The sequence below is a fragment of the Rhipicephalus microplus genome, chromosome 2, assembly GCF_043290135.1.
Source record: "Rhipicephalus microplus isolate Deutch F79 chromosome 2, USDA_Rmic, whole genome shotgun sequence".
Classification (NCBI taxonomy): domain Eukaryota; kingdom Metazoa; phylum Arthropoda; class Arachnida; order Ixodida; family Ixodidae; genus Rhipicephalus; species Rhipicephalus microplus.
This window is the reverse complement of record NC_134701.1, coordinates 210,201,101-210,219,779: the sequence shown is the minus strand read 5'-3', so window position 1 is coordinate 210,219,779 and position 18,679 is coordinate 210,201,101.

The window sequence follows — 18,679 nt, the reverse complement described above, 5'->3', positions numbered from 1 at the left end:
ATGATGCGCTCGCGGTCATTTCGCCAGCTTCACATATAGCAAATTTGGCATTTCGGGACGTGAATGAATGACAAAGCTATGTGATTGGTGCGAACATGATAATCATGAGATGCTGTCAAGAATGACGTGATAAAAAAAAGAAGAGAAAGAAGTTGCCCTGAATAGGTAATTAATACGCTGGAACGAGGGAGAAGAAGACGAAAAAAGAGCGCGCGGGGGGACGCAAGTTTTGGAACAAGAGGGCGCGGGGCGAGTGAGGAACGTGAGAGCCGGGACATGGCGTTCGAGGGGCCAAAGGCTGCGGAAGTTCGGACTTAATCTCGCCCCAGGCTCCCGCCTGAGCACCTGTCTCAGCAAGCAGCGCAAGCAAGTGCCGTTGTCCCTGGATGGTAATGGTTCTCGCCCGAGCGCCTGACTCGGCGAGCAGCGCACAGAGCAACCGCTGATCCTGGGTTGCAGTATCCCGCCCGACCACCGACCTCGGCGAGCAGCCCCGGAACCACCACTGACCCTGGTCTCCACTGTATCCCACCCGAGCACCTGCCTTGGTGAAAAACCACTGGTGCTACCGCTGTAGTAGTTCTTCAAAATCGTCGCCACCGTTGAGCATCGATATGGCGTGTCATCACGCTTAAGAGGGACTGCCAGCAGACCAGAGGCCGCGCCACAGCTGTAAGCGCGAGAACTAGAAAACGCAAACGGTATCGGACGTTGAAATGCACGGCATTAAGACATTTCCTTTTCATTGTTTTTAATGTGTGCGTGTTTTTGTTGTTGTTTTGTTTTGTGATTTTTATGGTAATGAATAGCAGTTTCGTTTGGTACCATCAGCTTCTATGGTTCATTTCTCAACGCCCGACGAGCGAACCAGGCATCAGCATATACGCGTGACAATGGCGAGCCTGCCAGAATCCATGTAACTTTGTCACACGCCTAGGTCTGTCGGGAGCCGTGAAATGGATCTGGAACGCTTGATGGCAGCCGGTAGTGCTGCGGGATTATCGGCTGAGGCTATAATGATGCTCTATCATGAGGAACAGAAAAGATTAAGCGAAGAGCGTGCAGATGCACGAGAGGCCACGAAAGAAGATGAAGAGCGTGCGAAAGCCGCTGAAGAGAGAGCGAAAGCGGCATACGAGCGAACTTATAAAAACCTAATGCTGTAAAAGGAGCTCACTGAAAAAAAATTGCAGTTGCGCGCAAGCACTAGTGTGGAAGTACCAGTTAGGTGAGATGTAGTACCCCAGCCACCAAAAGTGAGTCCGCGTAAGTTAATCACACCTTTTGAAGAAAGGCGAGATGACCTCGACGCTTATATACAGCGGTTCGAGAGAATAGCGATAGGACAAGGCTGACAGAGGAGTGATTGGGCGACTAGATTGAGCATGTGCCTTGCGGGAGAGGCATTGGCTGTTTTTAGCCGGATGCCAGCAGCGGATGCGCTAGATTACGACAAGGTCAAAAGGGCTCTGCTCCAGCGCTTCAGATAAACTGCCGAGGGTTTTCGAGAGAAATTCCGGAGCTCGAAACCACAGGAAAATGAGACAGGCCAGCAGTTCGCTGCTCGAATCTCCAATTACTTCGATCGGTGGTTGGAGATGGCTAACATAGAGAGATCATTCGAGGATCTAAGATATAGCATGATTGCGGAACAATTCCTGGCATCGTGTCACAAGGGAGTTGCAATATTCCTGAAGGAGCGGAAATTGAAGACGGTGGCTGAGCTATCCGAACACGCCGACCGTTATTTGGAAGCTCAATGTCAAAGGAATCTAGGGAAAGCCCAAGATGAGAGAGGTTTGGAGAAGAAAGAGCAAACCCGGAGCGCAGTCAAATACTACCTCTGCGACAAGACTGGGCATAGAGCAGCAAATTGTGCCACGGGTCGCACTCACAGTTCATCGTCGAAATGCGACCGGTGCCGAAAGCGTGGGCACACAACAGAAACCTGTCGTGATCGGTCAGGAAATAAAACGGCTGGCATGGTTGCAGATGAAAGCTCTGCTGATGCTGGCAGGGAAAAGCAACGTAACCAGGAGGACAAGGATAAGACAAGTGCTGTTACGACTTCTGTTAAGGCGGGAGAAGCCGAAGATGCTATGCCAGTGGTCGTGGGGATGTTGCACGGACGTAGAGTGTCGGTACGAGACACGGGCTCCAACATTGTACTTGTAACAGAATCCATGGTGCCAGAAACGGATATCACGGGTACATAAAAGCCGGTTCGGTGGGCTGATAGAACAGTAAGGTGGATGCCAGTTGCTAGGGTACTGATTTTTTCACTGTATTACTGTGGTTGGATTGAAGCCCGATGTGGCAAAGACCCTCTTTATGACGTAATTCTCGGTAATATGCCAGGGGTCAGGAGGAGTTGACGATCCGGATCCCCTCTGGAGATTGCCTACTGCAACGCGCGCTGAGGGTACGGAGTTCCAACCTCATAAGGCTATGGATAAGCGTGACGAGAGATGTGTCAATCAGCATACCAGAGAAGATTCAGCCTATGCAATGGAGAGAGCCACGAGAAACAAGAGTGAAAAAATTGCCCGCAGCTTCCCTCGGGGGAACACTGAGGAGGATGCGGACCATATAGTTGGTTAACGGGGTGTTAAAGTGCGACTTACTTGGGTCGATGGCTAAATTGGTTAACGTGGTTGTGAAATGGGGTGTTAAATTGCGACTTACTTGGGTCGATGGCTAAATTGGTTAACGTGGTTGTAGGAGGGGGTGTTAAATGAGTGAACACGTACACACGTATGCGAAAGGGCGGCGCTGGTCGAAGGGACGTCGATCATTGTGTTTGTGGATTCGTTGGAATTCATTTCACCGCGACCTTGGACGTCGACGCGCCGTACAAACCAACCGATGAGCGGCAACTGAGCGAGCGAGCGCCGACCTTGAGTATATATACAGCACGACGGCGCATGCACTGTCAGCTGTTGAATGTTCTCGAAGCGCGACGCCACATGCGCGTCCACTGGAGAATCAGGAGAATTGTAGATGTCGAACGCGGTGTGTAGAGGAGGAAGGGTGCACAGATGGTGGAGGAGTGAAGCGCGCGCGGTGTGTAGAGGAGGAAGGGATGCACAGATGGTGGAAGAGTGGGCGACGGCGCGACGGCGCATGCGCGCGCGTCAGCTGTCGAATGTTCGAGAAGCGGTGCGGACGGCGCGGACGGCGCACTACAAGGCGCGAGTATAAGATGCTCCGCATCTAAAAGGAAAAGGAGGACATCAAGGAGAACAACTCAGCGGCAGCCATTGACATAACTGCAGCAGAAATGGGGAGAATGCAGGAAGCGGACAGTACGCTGCCACGGTGTTTTGAGATTCAGAGCAAATGGATCTATTGTAAGAGGAGTCAGGTCACGCATAAGTTTGACAAGCTTTCAGGGCTGCTGTACAGAATAGTCAAGACCTATGAGGGAGGGGAAAAAAGACAGCAGTGCCGGTGAGTTTACGAAGGGATGTTCTAGACTTGTCACATGACACTATTATGGCTGGCCATCAGGGAGTGAGAAACCCAACTCGCAGAGTCACTGAACAGTTTTTGCGGCCATGCATGCAAAACGACATTAAAAGGTTTGTGCAATCTTGTGACACATGCCAGAGAACGACACCAAAATGTTTGGTCTCGAAGGTACCTTTGAGGACTATGCCTATCATTGAGCAACCTTTTCAAAAAGTAGGAGTGGACATTGTAGGGCCTATAAAACCTGTATCCCACAGAGGAAATAAGTACAGTTTCTCGGTCTATTACATAAAAGGGAGAGACAATGTTGGCGCAGATTTTATGAGTAGAATGATGAAGTACGAAACTCCGTGCGGACACATACCTAGTATCGTTGTTTCATTGCTGATGTGGGATGACAGTGAAGTGTGACTGTGACTCAGGAAGATGGATGTGCGCGTTAGAGTAGGCAAGTTTAGTGGTGCAACAGTGAATTTAAGTGTGCCGTGCAGTGACGTGATGTGCCGTGAGGTGAAGTGTTGTGCGGTGAAGGGAAGTGCCAAGATGTGCCATGAAGTGAAGTGCTATGTCGTGCAGGGAAGTGTTGTGCGGTACAGTGAAGTGTATGGTGCTAGTGGAGACGACTGTTATCGCGGAGCGAAAAGTAAAAAATTGGAGGCCATTGTCAAGAATTACATGATCAAGAAAAGAAGAAGAGAAAGAAGTTGTCTTGAATAGGTAATTGAAACGCTGGAATGAGGGAGAAGAAGACGAGAAAAGAGCGCGTGGGGGGACGCGAGTTTTGGAACCAGAGGGCACAGGGCGAGTGAGGAACGTGAGAGCCGGGACGTGGCGTTTGAGGGGCCAAGGGCTGCGGAAGCTCGGACTGGGTCTCGCCCCAGGCTCCCGCCCGAGCACCTGTCTCAGCGAGCAGCGCAAGGAAGTGCCGTTGACCCTGAACGGTAATGGTTCTCGCCCGAGCACCTGACTCGGCGAGCAGCGGACAGATCAACCGCTGATCCTGTGTTGCAGTTTCCCGCCCGAGTACCGACCTCGGCGAGCAGCCCGGGAACCACCACCGACCCTGGTCTGCAGTGTATCCCGTCCGAGCACCTGCCTCGGCGAGAAACCACTGAAGCTACCGCTGTAGTAGTTCTTCAATATCGTCGCCACCGTTGAGCATCGATATGGCGTGTCATCACGCTTGAGAGGGACTCGCAGCGGACCGGAGGCCACGCCACAACTGTAAGCACGAGAACTAGAAAACGCAAATGGTACCAGACGTTGAAACGCGCGTCATTAAGACATTTCCTTTTCTTTGTCTTTCAATGTGTGCGTGTTTTTGTTGTTGTTTTGTTTTGTGATTTTTATGGTAATGAAGTGGCAGTTTCGTTTGGTACCATCAGCCTCTATGGTTCAATTCGCAACGCCCGACGAGCGAACCAGGCATCAGCATATACGCGTGACAGATGCGTGTCATGTAAAAACTCGACTACATGCCACGCTCATATTGCACTCGCGGCCGTTTCGCCAGCTTCACATATACAAATTTGGTGTTACGGGACGTGAATAGATGACGAAGGTATACTGGTGCAAACATGATAATCACAAGATGCGTGTCATATAAGACTATCACTACATGACACACTCAAGGCACCAATACGCGTCACGACGGCGTTGCCACGCCACGCGCCAATCTGCCTGCCTTATACTCGCAGGTGAACTTCGCGCTGCGTTGCTGAGACGCATGCGCGTTTGAGCGCGGCCGGTGTCCCTCCGTCACAGAGAGAAGCAGACGCAGTGCTGTCTGGGTAACGTCATGGGTGCGAAATGCACCATGTCGCATTTCGCGCCGGTTATTACCGGGCCGCGCCGACGGACGCTGGACGCACTAGTCCTGCCTGGCGTCAGACTATATAAAGGGCTCGCATTTTGCTAGCACTGCGTCGCTGTGTACGCGTCAACGTTACGTCAGAGTGAATCCATTCATGATGCGCTCGTGGCCGTTTCGGTAGCTCCACATATACCAAAGTTGGTATCATGTGACGTGAATAGATGAAGAAAGTAATTGACATGCCCAAACATGATGATCATGATAAGTAAGTCATTTACGCCATAATTTACCTCCGCACCGTAACGTTGTGCTATTTTTGATGTGACACATCAACATTTGTCAATCGCGCTTCGCATATTATAGAGTCCCGCTGTACGTTGGATCTGCCTTTTTTTGTTTCTACATTTTCATGCACCTTGAGACATTGAAAAAAAAAAAAGCTAATGTTTATTGTTAGAAAAATATCCACACTGATCAAGGCAGTCAATGTCCTGCATCGACAGAAAGATTGACCTAATAAGCTATTCGTTGGGCTTTCTTAGTTTCTACCATGTAATGAAATCCCCTTCTCAAACATTTCTGTGCTGTTGTGCTTCTACCAATGGCTAACCACAGCAACGCGGACAAGCATACGGCTATGTTCACATTCCTAGGAATCACAGATTCCAACTTCCTACTCAACCAGGAAGTAATGCATGGTGCTACTGATCTCGAGATGACTGACTCTGACTTAGAATAATAAGTAGCCTACGAAAACTTATCAAAACGAACGGACGCAAACGCTTCCGCTTTTGCGATTGGCGTAGACAGTTTCACGCGATTTGTGGTAAACAGTGCATTTCGTGGACCATTTCGTGGCATTTCGTGGACCACTACGAGAGACAGACGCTGTAACAAAAGAAAACCAGTCGTTGAACACTGAGAATTTTAAGCACATCGCCTTATTTTAGTATAAACACAACCCACACAATCTTCCGCGAACTTCCTGGCTTCCTCAATGCAAAGCTTATTTCTAAAGGATAGAATTTTAAAAAGTATTATTGCCAAAGTATACCAATACAAACACGGACCTTTCCCGCGCGTCTCAACGAAACATTATGGAAGCGCCATGACAAGATGCCTTGCGCCAGGCTGTTCATCGCACCTAACGATTGTTAAATGCAAGACTCGAGGAAACGCTTGCGGCTGAAATAACGTCATCTGGGTATAAAGGAAAAGATGCGGCGCTATTGCGAAGCAAGTATATTGTTGCTGTAGAAGTAAGCATGCGAGAATTCTCAACGCCCGCGGGGAGCAAGAACAGTAGAAAAAATGTGTTTTATTTTTTGACGAATGAAATAAATAATGACGCGCTTCGAAAAAAAGGAATAAGAATAAAGTGAAGAAACAATGCGGGAAAACAAGAAGGAACACCGGTTTGCCGAGAATAGAAGAGATAAGTAAAATAAACAAACCCTCCTTAGTAAAAACAGTGAAGAAAGCACATGGTATAAATTTTTGTCAGCTCGCCATGTCCAAGTCGGAATAAGTAAGTTCCAGTTTCGCCTTAAGGGCGAAGAAATCATTGCGAATTACACGGGAAGAACAGCGAGGTGCTAAAAACATCCTGCCGGCATGTGGACGGTGCTATTACAGGAACGTCCACAAGCCTCGACAGCCCACAAGGCAGTGAAAGCCCTGCTGTGTTTCCTGAGAAAGGCAGGCTTGTGTGAACGCCTCTGATATATGCGCTAGAGTTCTACACGCTGCAGTGAAATTACTGTCAGTCTCTCGCCCTTTTTTCTTTTCCCTCTCTCCCTTCTTTCGCACCTTTCTTGTCCCCTTTTCTAATTCCCCAGTGTAGGGTAGCCAACCGGATGTCTTTCTGGTTAACCTTCCTACCTTCTCCCTTTTGTTGCTTCCTCCTCCTCCTTCCTGCTGGCTGCAGATATAGAATGACTGCCGAAAATAACGGACAGGTATTCAGAGGATGAGCGCTAACTGTATATTTGTTAATTCAGTTATCCCTACTTTGGCCCTTCTACCCATGATCAAAATGCACTTCATTTTGCAACTTAGGTATGACGTAGCAACCAGTTTGCACAGCTATCGGTATGACTCACTGCTCTCCTATAGTTGAGCATGAAGTACTCGAAATCATTAAACATTTTATTCTAAACACACAGCTTACGGCTCTAACATAGTAGAGTGCCTGTTGTGCTCTCTAAAGCACTCATAATATATTCTAAACACAATTCATAGCTTTTGCAAACGCGACCAATGCAGTGAGCAGGGTGACCTTCTACGCCTACTCTGCGGTGAGACCACAATAAGTACAACACTGACACTCAAAAGATGAGCTCCTGATCATGGGTGACCACTTCCTGTATGTGGAAGGAAAAGTCGGAGACGCACGTCCTAACTGCGGCGAAACACTAGAAGAGTTTCAGAGTTGGAGATTCGAGAACTTGCCTGTAGCATGTGAAGTCACCCCCACGCCCAGACTCACGTTACCTGCTGGCAAATAAACATTCTCGTCACTAAAACAATATTTCATGTGGGTTTAGTTGGTACACCTACCCGAGGCTAAATTTACTGCGCGAGACCCGTCATTGTTGCTTTTTACTTCTTTGTCCCTGCACCCATCTGAATATGATTTCATGTATTTGCGTATCTGATGTATACTACCCTAGGTACGCATTTTAGTTTAGAGCTTTAGAGCTGTTGAGGGCGCTCGTGCTTCGCGCCTCTCATGAGTATAATATAAAGTTCCACAATCCATTCATTTGATTTAATGTTGGCGGGGTGTTATATACGCATTCTTATGCGTGCCTTATCTTTCTTTTCTTCGTAAGGGGTCTTGTCGGTTTGCATTGTAATTTCAGCCTCAGTATTCTGATCACGGTGTATAGGATATATACTGCAAATATGGTTGTGCTGTCTTCTTCCATCCTGTGGCTTAAGCCTACAAACGCCAAAGTGAAGGCACCATGCAGTCTAGTTCTGACTGCAGTGCCGGACCGTAGCCAGAACACATAGCCTTGCGAATGAAAGAGGACACCTTGAGAACGTGTTTGTCAAAACGGAACGCGATGCGCACGTCTCGCGCCCTGCATCATTGGGCGGATTGTGGCCGTGCTACACGGGGCACGCATGCACGCGTTGGTTTCCTGCTTGTCCCTAACGGCCAACGTCAGCTGCTTTGAGACGGCAGGGACTTCAGCAGTGTGAGCAACGCAGCTCCCTCTGGTCAGTGGATGGTGTTTTGCATGTAGACGCATACAATGCTCATCGTTTGAGACGTAAAAAGGAAGGAGTTTCTGTAACGTTCAAAAACGTGTAGTCACAAATATTGACATAGCACGCGAATTATGTGAGACACCGAACAAGGAAAAGGACAGATGGGAGCGCTTAATTCCAACAAAATTTTATTTTGAAATGCAAAAAAAAACAGACAAATCAAATTTATGTAACCCGAAGATTGAATGCACACAGTTACGAGGTAACTGCTAGATCAGAAGTGTTCTTTTGTTCCGGGTCATTTCAACGCGCTCTCAATACCAGTAAAGCCACGGGACAAGCGAGGACCTCTTTTATATTTAGGCGCCTATTAGTATAACTCTTTCGAGTAGGCCACTCAGTTGATATTATATGCTTAGCAGACTTTCTCCCGCATGCATTATGATAATTCCTAAAACAAAAATCATCGGTCATTCGACCACTTTGCAGTGTGAGGCGCAAAAACTAGGCTTTTTCTCAAAGCTTGTCTCTTTCATTCTCTCTTTCTTGTGCTTTTCTTGCTGGCCGCACACTTTGTGCTCGTATTTCGTTCATTGTTTTGCGTCTTCACTTCATGTATTTTTGCGGTATGCAGTGAAGGATAAAAATTTCCGCGGGGGAATTCAGTGTGAGAGCTCATCTCTCGTGATTTGCATATTTCATGTAAACATTAAGGAGTGCTCTGCCGTTGCCTCTGCAGGCCATTATTCCTCACTTTCTTTTTGCTTTTTCAGGATGTTTCAGTTCCTGACTTCATGGCTGTATTGCCTGAATCACGAAGCCCTGGCGCAACATTCGAGGTTCCACGGGAAAACTGGCGCTGAAGGTTTGATTAGGTGCGAAATTCGCATGTGACGCCGTGAAGCAGAAAGATTAGCGTGAAGGATTCTGGCGAGAAAAATTCGCAGAACCTTTTGTCATAAATGAAAATTGCATAAAGTTACTTGCTTCAAACGTTTTCGAAGCAGCAACACACAAGATAAAAAGAAACACCATAGAGGCAGCACCCGCTTCCTTATCACCTATAACATTAACCTTCGGTGATATATTGGAAGAATACATATTAGCCAAATGTGATGAAGTCCGCTAGTGCCTTGTGTCGAATTGGATATTGAATGGTGGCATCGCTTCAGCATTTTATTAAAAAAACATCTCTTCGTAACTGCTGCTGTGAACAAACTGCAGTAATTCTATGCAGAACAATGTCGTTCTCACCCGTAGAGGTTGATTCAAACACATTTCTCTGCTAAGATCACTGTGAGTGTCTTCTGCATCATTTGGCTTCATTAGAAAACAAAAGTAACGGTGCAATGACAAATGTCACAAACACCGCTGCCCATTCCCTAATAGTGCGGTTGAAGTGGTGGTGGTAGTGATTAGAAGAGTAAGAAGGCACCTAATTTTTGCAGCCCAGCTGGGAGCATGGCACAGTGCCTCGGTTGAGGAGTTTTCCGAGACACATGGCATGGCAAGGTAAATGAGAAGGTTATGTGATCGAGGTCTGATAAAGTTATCACGTTACGTTTTTATACGTGGAGCTTCCTCCGTGTTCTGTGTCTTTTTTGACGTTCAACCAAAAAAATCATTGCGGCTGTAGTCACCGAGTCGAACACGACACTTACGTAACTTCGTACCGTGCTTCAGAACGACCTCTTAATCCACTACGTCATTCTAATACAACCCGTTGGAATATAATGCAATCAGAATATCGAAAAAAAAAAGATGTTTATCCTCAGTTTTCATAGACTTTTCAAGCATTATTGTATAGAGTTCTTTGAATGAGACCACTAAGTACCTAATTGATTGCTTGATTATTTCGTAAGCTCTATCACTATCTTCGTGAAACTCAAGACGAAAGCGACAAGCAGAGAACTAGCTACACGCGTTATTTTTGTTTTGCGTTTATGGGCATCTTATTGCGCAAGACTACGAATAAGCAAAAAGCGAAACAAGGAAAACTGTTTTCACACACATGATTGACACACTCGGGAGAGGCACGTTTCTAGTGCTGTGTCTTTTGAGAGTGACGTCACTGAAACGGGAAATGAAAAAAAAAAGACGGAGGAAGGGTTCAACACGAAGTCAAAAAGAAAAAAAGGAAACGAGTAAGGTTACCAGTTACCTGACCATGGGAGGTGTCTAGAAACAAATTTTTGAATTTCCTTCTCTTTATTTGCGACTCAGTGGCGTTAACGTGACACTCGCTGCCATCAAGCGTCCTGTGCCTGCTGTTTCAAGTAGCATCAGAGAAGATGGCTTGAATAACGCTCTTATGACTGTTCTATATGCAAACCGGGATAGAAGCGGCCTTCTCAGTAAACAGCTTGATGCCTTTTCACGGCATTTATGCAAGAGTATACTGACAGCGTGATGCGGAGTGAGTGCAAAGGTGCCACGATGCCACCAAAAGGCGCTAAAAGTGTTTTTTTCTGTTTCGATGGTTTTTTGCCACTTAGAAAACTTCTCTAACAACGAGCAACGTGATCACGCCTCGGAGCGGACACAGGATCGAATGCCTCCGCTCAAAACCGTCAACTTGGAACTCGAGTCATTTACTGCCTTGAAAATTCTGCATAAATATTTGCCGGCTACATCCACCAATCGGTCTTTACGGACCAATTTGCCACGTCATGTATGATCATGGTAAAGAAAAAGCAAGGAACGTCGCTCTGTTGGTACAAGTAGTTTCCGCTGCTGTGTCGTTTTTGATACTCAAATACGACAGCGTTCGCTGTAGTTTAAAGCTTATAAATCTGCAATATTGAAAACTTTGCACACACTTACAGTCATATCGTTTGCAACGTAATTCAGTAAGTAAATACCGCTGTTCCTGAGCTTATTGCACGAATAGTAAGTAAAACGGCAGTCACTGATTACACAAAATATTGGTTTAGATGCTGGGACATTGGCCAGAATTTGGAGATTTTCCAAAAGGCGTACATATTTGCCGGTAACTGTTGAAAACGGTTGAATGAACAAAAACAGATAGAAACTAAAAAAAGAGAGAAAAAGAAAGAAATAGAGAAAAAGAAAGAATGAGAAAGAAAGTGAGAGTGCAAAACGGTAGTGCAACAGTTCTTGCACTCGTTCTCGCCAGCTTTCTTAGTCCTGGATGCCATTCTCCCCTGCCAGTCTGCTAGAGGTGAACTTCCCACAACGCCTGTCTCTGAGCTGATACTGTTTTTTTTTTTCGACGGCGACAGCAGCACGAAGGTGCTGCACTTTAGGATCGAAGGAATCGCCTTGTGCGCATGGGCAACTTCCAGCTGTCTGTGGAACCAGTTTTGCATGCAGGTTATCAATATGCTTTGTAGGTAAACAGAGCACATTGCGTAGTTCGAGAGAAAACAAGCAAGGGTGCCGAAGGAGTGCCAAACCAAACACTTCGCTCGGCACAGTCGTTATCTTCGGTGTGAATTGTGCCATACAACCTGATTCACCCATTGCATGTGGAATATCAAACACAAAATATTGCAACCATATGTCTTGTTGTTTCTGATTCAAGATTAGGCAGCATGTGCTCTTCACTGTTTCCATTCGCTTCCTGTATCTGTGTTTTCAGGAAAGTGAGCTCATAGGGGTTCTTTAAACTACTAGATGTACTATTAGAAGCTCTGCGTGCATTAAGTATATTAGCCCAAGCCAGCTTGTTAAAATAAAGTACACGGTGTCGATGTGTATCATTAATCCACTAGTCCCTTCAGCTAGTACTGTGTGCTTTTCTAGTTATGTTCAAAAATGATCATGCATTAGAGGCGATGCTACTGGGGGCATCAATATTAACCGTAGAGGGAGGTAAGTACCTTCCTACTTGAGCACAGTGTTGTCTTAAGCGTGAAACACAACACACGGCATTCCATCCTGTGCGGCTTTCCGGCAGAAACATACGTGTTGTAGCTTCGCTGACGTTGTACCCACCACAGTTATTATTTTATTTAGCGGACAAGTGGAGCGCTTGCAGGTATATGCCAACAAGGAACATTCTAATTTTAACTCACTCAGTCGGTTTTATACTCTCATGGTTCGCACCATAAGAGAATGGAGCCCACTGAGTCCTACTGTTACTAAGGCCTAATCTTTACGTGTGTTCTTTGAAATGATAGAAGCAAAGGTACATGCTGTGCAAGTTCTACGAACATGATTATTCTTTTTAAAAACAATAGTCTTCTATGGGGTAGTGCGACGCGAAAATTTTGGTTTGTTTGTCTGTCGTTACATTTGTCTGTTTGTCCGCCATAACGATACCCCAAACGGCACCAAACGATACCCCAAACGTCCGACCTCATCCTTAGCGCCCTCCAATATTGCTCAAATTGCAGCATTCATACTTGCGTGATTGCCAACTAAAAAGCAATTATTGCTCATATCTGCGGCACCATACCAACACGTCAATATTTTGTATGTGTGTCTTTATACTAGACAAAGCATACGTAGGTAATTCTAAAGACCGTAGCGTTTATCACCCTGCGCTGACAATGTAATGGGATGCTTCAAAAAGCAAGTGTTTCCAACACTTTGCTAGGATGACACGGTGGTGGCAACCAAGTTAGGAAGACAGAGATGATGATGAGAGCGCTCTGAAATAGATGATTGATAAAGAGAAAAAGAAAAAGAAAGAAAGAAAGAAAGAAAGAAAGAAAGAAAGAAAGAAAGAAAGAAGAAAGAAATGGACATTATTTTTATAATAAACCTGCCCATCGCTTTGCGTTCTACAACTTATCGCCTCCAGGACGGGCGTACACGCCTTCCTTTATTTTCGAAGGTAACTGCCAGATAGCGCTCGTGTCTAACGTGCCTCGATGCGCTCGTTCGCCTTCGCTGTACAGATCGAGGCTCTCTAACGCAGTGCCTTCAGAATACAATTCACCGATTTGCTCACGCAGAACATCAAATGAATGTTTAGTTCACTCTCTCCACACGCAAGACTATCGTCTTTCGATGACATTTCCACTGAAACATGCAGATACAGGGACAATTTTTTTTGTCTTTCTTGCGTTTTCACATATATAGATATTCATATATATACGGTGCATGACGGTGGAGGTGGCGACGACGAAAACAACCAGCTGAGACGGTCCATATAATTGCTATAGCAATAAAACAATAAAATTGTTAGCTAAAGCTTGTGTTTGGAAGTTAGCTTTTTAGTGTTATAGATACTTGAAAATTCAATAACAGGCATATTCATAACACTCGTTGCGAAGTTAGCAGTGGATCTGACGGAACCTATATAAACTTTGTGGCTCCTAATTGTGACTTTTCTCTCTATTTCTCTAACCATTGGTTTCCTGTTGGGCGTTGTGAACCGCGGCAAAGTGAGGAAGAGGCACAGTTGGGCGTAGTATAGCAACAATGCGAATGCGCATTGTATTTAATAATAATGGCCTAGTCAGCGGTGACCAAAGACAAACAGTAAGCGCTGATAACTACCGAATGGCACAGTGATGTATTTTTTCCTCTTTTTCTAATAAGCTTGTTCAAAATCAGGCTTGTGTGTATGTGTTAATTACATTTTTCATTGTGAAGTCGTCATTATTTACCATCTGAGCAAATTTTCACATGAATGGACATTCACATACCTTATGGCAGCCTTGCAATATAGATTACCCGTAAAATTTCTATCTCAAAACTATGACTCTGAAACTGGGACTGCAAGAACATGGCTAATAAAACTTTAAGTACCCGTTACGCCAACGTTGAGAAAGACAGATTCAGATGGGGCTCATCGCTGAAACGAACTTGGAGGCCACCCATTTTTCTTGTGTAATCGGAACAGTATTGTTACGAGAAGGAGACGTAGCAGTATGAACCCTATATGGGACAATTCGACTACAAAAAAGGAACAAATCTAAGTCACAGGAACGTGTGCAGACAAATTGGCGGAGTAGAAAAACGACGCAATCATTATGCTTGAATGCTGCAGCCGCAGGGGATGCTATCAAATTCCTAGCTTGTAACCGGGAATGCAAAAGTAGCATGAATACGTATGAACAACGAGGTAGCCGAAAGGATTGCTACATAGAAATTGGCGTGGTCGCGTGACTTGAAAGCTGCAGGAACGCTGTCTTTCACCCCACCGAAATCTACCGTGAAAGCTCCCTTTTAATATTAATCTCTTCAGTGGCTTCGAAGAAAGACAAGGTAAAGTTTGGCCAACAGATTAAGAAAACATGCTAATTTTCCCAACAATAGAGAGTATAAAAGGTACACATAGCTTCATAAAGAAAGAATAGCGAATGTTGTTCTAATATTTTTTTCTTAGCTGCCATTTTTATCTCGCTTCTTTATATATGTGTTCGGTCGGAAAGTCAATCTTCCATGCCTTCCTTCTTCGCCTTGACTTCTACTTCTATATTTCCAGTTGAAGCTCGAGGAATCGCTGATTCTCAAACGTAGAATGGGCGGCACATTCGGGATGAAGTACGAAATCATTCTTTCGCTTTTTGCTATCTCTAGAACAGAGAACTGCTTTCATCAGACAGTCTGTGTGCCTCAGAAACCCGTCGTGAACGACAATGCGGCATCCTGATGCCGTTTCTGGAACACCTAAAACGTTGCATTAGCTACTCCTTAAATTCTCTCAATGCATACTTCGATCATTTCGATAAATCAAAGAGTTGAGGGAGCGTGTTACACGTGGGCAACAAAGTGATTGATTACATATTGCGTGAGGCGTCGTTCATTTTACAAAGCCTTCTTTCGACGAAAAGGTATTGCATATTTCCCGGAAGATACAGTCACCTTTGAATTTTTTCGAATTAGCCAAAAGTCATGAAAACCCAAGAACACGAAAGTGCAGAAAAAAATGAAGGCTTGAAGCGATCAGAAATTTTATCGTGGGTTATTGGAGGCAGCGTTTCGATAGGCGGGTTTGTGCGCAGCTATCCCGACGAATACAACTTTGATTGTCGCTATACGTTAGAAAATTTAGACGTGTAGGCTATTCCGCTATACACGCAAACAGGCTTATGAAACAGAATAGTGGGTTACTGGATGATGACAGCGATATCTTGGGGTGCTAAGAACAACCATCATTTCTTTCGACATTTGTTTTCACGGACTGTCCTTGACAAGAAAGAATTTTAAAGCAACCCATTCAAAAGTACGCAGCTGCTGAGAATTCCCACCTGCTTAGAAGTAGAACACGCTAGATTTCTGCGAGTGAAATTCTGTACTGACCCTCGTTCATCTTGGCGCCACCAGATCGCATCACCCATCTGGCCTCTCATGTTTACGGCTACGGAACCTTCGGTATTACGCTAACCGAACGAAGTCTACTGAGAAACTGAATCTCTAATGAAACTTGCATTTTTTTCCTGTTAAGCAATTTTTCATCACTTCAAGACATCAGGCTGACATTTGCAAATACTGCCGGCAACTCACATTCGAGCTCTTCATGTCGGTGTCAATGTCGTTTTTTGTTGTTATATATAATATTCACTACCCTGTCTGAAGATATTATCGAGTGCTAATATATTCAAGTGTAGCCAACGTCTTTGGCATTATATCTGCTGAAAAGTGAAACACTTAGTTTTTGTGTCAGTCTCTGTACAAGAAGCTCACGGCCAGACATAAACCTGCTCACTTGTAGTGTCTCTAGCTTGTGCATGATCACTCGCTCATCCCTTCACTCTGTCCACGGGTCCCGCTCTCTTTGTTTGCAAGAGCCGATTGTGATTATATAATTGACGATGTACATATCTTATGACTGCATGATATTGTCAATACACAAAATAAAACAAGCGGCATTCATATGGTCTGCTGTAGCATGACTAAACTACAAAAACAAGCACACACCGGGGCCACCTACTCTGATCACATACTGATTCAGGTATATTGAATCCGAGAGCGAACGTACTCGAGAGCAGATTGCTGGTGCATGCGTCTGGAGAATTGGTTAAAAAGGATTAGAAGAGCAACTTGTTGTAACGGGACAAAGCAAATGTCCCCTGTAAACTGAATACATGAGCGGAAAACAGAACGGTTAGTTCACAGAGGCACACTTGATTCTGAGTGTCTCGAAGCCTGCATCTCCAGCACGTCCAAGCTGTCCGCGAAGTTGTGCGACAGGCGAGGCGAGCTCTCCTCTCGGTGTTCTAACCTCGATTTATGGAAAGAGTACGAAGAAGCACAGACTGCGGCCTTTTATAAGAAGCTTGCGCGTTTACACGGTACGCTAAGGAGAATGTAAAGCTCCTCTTCTTGTCCGGCGGTTCACATCCACGCCATAGCGAGCCGTGCAAATTAGTTCATTCATTCGCATTTACCAATTATGTTGTCCCGACTTTCACAGACACCTGCTTTGCAGGCAGCTGTGATTGACCAGTTAACACCAAGGGTCACCCTACCACAGGTCATCCAACGAAAAGTTATCTAAGAAGGATAAATGAGGCCGTCCAAAAGTTCGAGACAGCCTTTGCTTTGTTGATGGTCTTTGCACTCTTTCACGGGGCCCTTTCGAGTGTTCGCTTCGAAATGAGAAAATTCAGTTTATTGCATGTGTTATTTTCCTGAAATGTAAATAATGCTCTGAAGCAAGTGAAATATAATTTTTTTCCACTTCTACTGTAGTCACTCAAAAGTTGTTACACCTGCCACTTACAAATTTTTGTGTTCCCTCTTTATTGTTGCTCTTACTTTGGCTCTTGCCTATAAATTGACTACGTGACACTGTAATTTTAAAAGTAACTCTATGGTACCTCTTGCGCGAAATTTTCGCTAGTAGCTTCCTCTTGTCGCAATGGCGTATAGTTAGCTCAGGATTCAATTTACGACAAATTAATCTTCGAAACTGCTAATGCACCAAGCATCTCAACTCATGGAAACATTAAATCTCATAAATAATTTTCATCGCAGGAAACGCAGGCACAATTTAAGACAGGGGATCACATATGAGCAGTACCTCCGAAACCACTGGGAATCCTGAAAACAGTCATAACCGTTTAGACTTGCATTGGGAAGTTACACCAATGATGACAGCTAGATTATTTAATTCATATGCTTTAGTTTTCGAATGCCACATTTGAAGGGCCTTGCCTATATGTCAAACGTCGCGGGACGTGTGGTAATAGACTAAAAAGACCCCCCCCCCCTTGCACACATTTATACTGTACACATTTATCTTTTCCATTACCTGAAATCTAAGCCAACATTTGCATTTATAATCTATGTGTATTTCTTTGTAATCATGAGTCATTTTAAGCTATCAGTTATAAGAGCTCTACTTGCACGAACAAATTTTCGTACAGGAATACTGAGCCCTGTGCCAAACACTTCTTGTAGCACATCCGGGGAGTCTTACATAGGCAGCCGCTTCGTCGAGGAATGAATAACCTCGGGACCAACTAGCGACGAAAAGCAGGGAAAAAGGTGTACTAAAAGAAACAACATGGTTATAGTTATTAAGCACTGGGATTTGGGCGTTGAAGAAAGATACACGGTAAATCATTTAGAGTAACAAAATAAAGGCCTGAAAGAGAAAGCAGGTAACTTGGTCAATGGTCCGACAATCCTTCTCGCACGTAGAGACACCAAGGCAGCAGCGTTTGAGAGGTAAAGAGGATCTACGGCTTTTAGGTACCATCAAACGAAAGGCCTGCAATGGGCCCGTTGTCCCTCCGTTGGTCAAAGGAGCTAAACACAAGGTACCGATAGTTGAGGCCTCCGAAACGAGTGTTCCCGAGTCACGCGCCCCGAAACAAATGTCTTTTACATGTCGGGACGGATACTTATTGCTACCCCGTACCCTGATTGAACGGGCGTGCTCTGCACAACTTCAATACGTGTCTTTGGGGACGCGCCGTAATTAGCTTCGACGAACGCTCCCTTTTCCCTCGACACAAGGACAGACGTGGTCTTGTAAAGCTGTGGCAAAGGGGCTGACTTCGTTGTGGCCGACTCTACGCGTGTTGCTTTTTGAGCTGCTTTAACTAGGGTAGCAGTATTAGGAGAATGTTCAAGTTAGAAAAGTGAGCACATGCGTTGCTCCTCAGAGTGAGACGACTCTATATTACGAGAGTGAACAACTTGTATCGTGTAATATTAAGTCCCGCCTCTCGTCTTATGTGTGCTTTGTTGCTGAGTTGAGATGGCGTTGCTGAAAAAAAGAATGCGTGGGTGCCAAAGATAACAGTGGGC